The following is a 4,376-nucleotide window of genomic DNA, read 5'->3' on the forward strand; positions in this document are numbered from 1 at the left end:
TGCTGTCAGGGCATTAGCAATCAGGTTTGTTTTCAATTTGTGGGTTTTTTAAATTGCTTTTGAATGTGGGCCAGAGCTAGCAGTACGGCATTCTGGTCAATAGTGAGGGTGCTGAGGTTCACAGCCTGTCCTTTACAAGTTCTTAATAATAACGTTTGCTCTTTTCTGTGGTTCTTTCCAACACAAGAATTGTGCAGCTTGCTTCTGTGGTAACTCCCTCAGTTTTGAGGTGAGAAGCCTCCAGCTTTGGAATGTCAGCCAGTACAGCTTTAGTTTCTTGCTCAATAACATCATGAAAGTCAGTGATACCATGGTGAAACGTGCCCCAGTCTTTGCACAGATAACGTTTCTTCTTAGAAAGACTCTGAGGAGTTGTCATGCCTAGTGTGTCCTTTCTGTCAGGGCATTTAGTTCCCAGCCTCCAGAGGTGAAGAAGTCCTGCATCCGAGCTGCTGCATGCTATCCCGTGTCAGCCTTCCGCGTGAGGCACATGCTCCGTGCTGTGGTGAGAGAGGGGGAAACCCTGTTTTATTTTTTTAACAGGACCTGGCATGGTTGATGTGAATCAGTGCACCCGCTAAAGGAAATCAACTGTGTGAGCTCCCACCTCCTGAATGGAGATGAGCTGGAAGGGCAGCCGCCCAGCTAAGTGTGAGCAAGCCCAGTACCTCTGAGCCAGCTGAGTTCAGCCTCATTTCTTCTCCCTTTGCATGCAGCTGGGGCTGAGAAGCCACCACGGCCCCTTCGCCTGTGGTAGCAGCTGCCACCTGCTGCTCTGGACCCAGGCCCCTTGCATACAACCTGTACTGTGTTCTGTTGCGCAAAAAAGCTGTTTATAGTCTACTATATTACAGCGGTTAAAATATATTTTGTTATTAGGAGATAAAAAAATATTGCTTTGGCCTGTTTCTTTACTCTGAGGCTCCTGGAGGAGAAGGTTGCAAGAGGGCAGGTGGAGAGATCATAGAATCACCAGCTTGGAAAAGACCTCTTGGATCATCGAGTCCAACCATTCCTATCTCCCCCTAAACGATGTCCCTGAGCACCTCATCTACTCTACATCTACTCTACATCTACTGAGCACCTCCACAGGAATGGTGACTCAACCACCTCCCTGGGCAGCTTGTTCCAGTGCCCGATGACCCTGTGAAAAATTTCTTTCTGATATCTAGTCTGAACTTCCCCTGGTGCAGCTTGAGGCTGTTGTCCCTTGTCCTGTCCCCTAACACTCCGTTCAGGTAGTTGTAGAGAGCAGTGAGGTCTCCCCTCAGCCTCCTCCAGGCTAAACACCCCCAACTCTCTCAGCCGCTCCTCATAAGGCCTGTTCTCCAGCCCTTTCACCAGCTTTGTTGCTCTTCTCTGGACTCTCTCCAGAGCCTCAACATCCTTCTTGTGGTGAGGGGCCCAGAACTGAACACAGGATTCGAGGAGCGGTCTCACCAGGGCCGAGTCCAGAGGGAGGATAACCTCCCTGGCCCTGCTGGCCACGCCGTTTCTGATACAAGCCAAGATGCCATTGGCCTTCTTGGCCACCTGGGCCCCTGCTGGCTCATGTTCAGTCCCTGTCAACCAACACCCCCAGGTCCCTCTCCTCCAGGCAGCTTTCTAGACAGACTTCTCCTGGTCTGTAGCACTGCTCAGGGTTGTTGTGCCCCAAGTGCAGGACCCGGCACTTGGCCTTGTTAAACCTCATGCCATTGGACTCAGCCCATGGATCCAGCCTGTTCAGATCCCTTTGGAGCCTCCCAACCCTCCAGCAGATCCACACTTCCACCCAGCTTAGTGTCGTCCGCAAACTTGCTAAGGGTGCACTCGATGCCTTCATCCAGATCATTGATGAAGACATTGAACAGGGCTGGACCCAGCACTGAGCCCTAGGGGACACCACTTGTCACTGGCCTCCAGCTGGAGTTAACTCCATTTCCCACCACTCTCTGGGCCCTCCATCCAACCAGTTTTTCCCCCAGGAGAGTGTGCGCCTGTCCAGCCCAGAGGTGACAGTTTCCAAAGCAGAATGCTGGGAGAAACTGTGTCAAAGGCTTTACTGAAGTCCAAGAAGGCCACAACCACAGCCTTTCCTTTTATCCAGTGATGATGTGGATTAGAGCCTTGTGGGGCTAGGGAGGGAAGGCATCTTCCAGAATGCGAAGAGCCCTCTGTTTCCATGGCCGTGGAGCTAGGGAGCAGCTGCCCAGCGGGTATGGGGGCCCCTCTGCATCTCCCTGTACGGGGTAGAGTCTGCAAGCCAGTGGCTGGAAGCTGTTTGTGCCCCCGGTTCCAGGCAGTCCCTGCCCAGCTGCCTCCCAGCCCTCCTGGATGGGGCTTTCCAAGGCTAAGAAGGGGAGAAGGGATGGAGGCAGCCGTGCTGTAGCAGACCCAAGCCTGGGGGTACCAGGCAAGACTGCTGGCGGGTGGGGAGATCTCGGTGGCTGGGTGCCTAGCAGGGAGCTTGTACTCAGCCCTTCCACGGGTCTTTAAAAGCAGCAGGATCCCTGAGGGTTGGTAAGCTGTGAATTGACCATCTCATCTGGGAGAGGAGAGAACGTCCTTGGAAGCGCTGGAGAGGAGCGCAGGGAAGGAGTTGCTAGCTCTTGGAACAGACCTGAGTTTGGAACGTCTTCCAATTTAATGCATATGGAATTGGAGCACCAGCCAAATGTATGTAGTGTTGGGGAATTCTGCCTTTATTTGGGGCATGAAAAGGGTTCATGTGCTAAGAACTCATTTTGATATTTCCCAGCTGCGTACCACATGCTCTGGAGTCAACTCTTGCCTGTGTCCTTCAGCTGTAGCTGCTACGGAAGTGATGTTAATCTTCCTGTCCTTCCTAGTGGGAATATTGTGTTCTGCCAAACAGAGCTGTGAAAGCTGAAAAAGAATCTTTTCTTATGTCAGAATTTTTAAGCCAGTTTTTCTGTTTTTCTTCCCAAGAAACAATTTGTGCAGGAAGGTGAAAAACTACCTGGCGAGGATACTCCTAGATTGTATGTATGAACGTGTATCTGAAAGCAAAGGAATGTTGTTAACTTCATTAGAAACCGCAGCACACAGAGATCCTGCTGATAATGAGGTCAGGAAGATTTAATTCCAAGAGCATTTATAAAGAATAATGTCTGCTGGCAAGGCTTGTGGGGGAGGCTTTGGAAGGGAATTTGTGAAGGTTACAAAACTAATGGGAATATGATTTTTTTTTATTAGTAAGATATTGCTAAGAAGAAAAGGTGGTAAGAATTAAGAATTGCAGTATAATTATAGTCTGGCCCGGCTGGATGTATAAAAGCACTGGTTGTTCTTAACGCAGTTTGTAGATCGTAAACCAAACATCCATCCATCCATACCAAGCATGTGGCAAAGCACAGGGGACTCCTTCCCTAACCACTGTCCCTACAGCTAGAGGAGGAGGATGACAACAAAAACCTTTGTTAATCCTGTGAAGGTCAGTTGTGGGTATAGTAGTTTCCAGATTATTCATTACTGCAAATTTCCTTGGCTAAGCATTGGGTGCTGGTCTCATCTTCCAGGTAACAAGTGACGAGAGGAAAGGGCCTCACATTGCACCAGGGGAGCTTTAGACTGGATATTAGGAAAAATCTCTTTACCAAGAAAGTGTTGAAGCCCTGGCAGAGGCTGCCCAGGGCAGTGGTGGAGTCTCTGTCCCTGGAGGTGTTCAAAAACCACGTAGCCATGGCACTTGGGGTCAGAGTTTAGTAGGCACAGTGATGTTGGGCTGATGGTTGGACTGGATGATCTTGGAGGTCTCTTCCAACCTTTATGTTTCACAGAATCACAGAACCATCGTGCTTCTCTGCATTGAGTTTGGCCTCTAGTTAGGCAACTGCTGCTGTTTAAGAGTGTTAACGTCCCTGCAGAAAGCTGACAGCTACAAGAAGAAATGACTACAAAACCATGGGGGCTTTAGCTTTCCACAGCATCTTTGGTGTCTTCATACCTGCCAGCCTTCATACCTGTTAAAAACTGGATTAGCTGCCTATGTTTTGGATCCTGCCTGGGAGCAGGCATCTTGTCACAGTTTTTTTCATCCCTGTATTTTATCGGTTTTGCTTTCTCTTTCACCAGCAGAAAAAAAATCTGTGGAAATGGTTCTGGCATGCTGCTTTCCAGAGACCCCCAGGATGAGGAGTAAGCAAGAACGCTTGGCCAGATGGGGCCTGTTTCTTCTTCCCTAGAGTATAGTTTTGTTCCAGCGGAGGTTTTCTGAAGCCTGAGCTGTGCCAACAGTTCTCTCCACCAACCAGAACGCTTACAGTTCCCACAAACCACCAAAACTCCGATGGGCTTCTGGGTAAGCGTGTTTCCATCTCCTGCCATTTCTGTCTGGATTTGTCTCTTTATTGGGAGTGTATGTTCTTTCCCTG

This window comes from Phaenicophaeus curvirostris, chromosome 8, assembly GCF_032191515.1.
Source record: "Phaenicophaeus curvirostris isolate KB17595 chromosome 8, BPBGC_Pcur_1.0, whole genome shotgun sequence".
Lineage (NCBI taxonomy): Eukaryota > Metazoa > Chordata > Aves > Cuculiformes > Cuculidae > Phaenicophaeus > Phaenicophaeus curvirostris.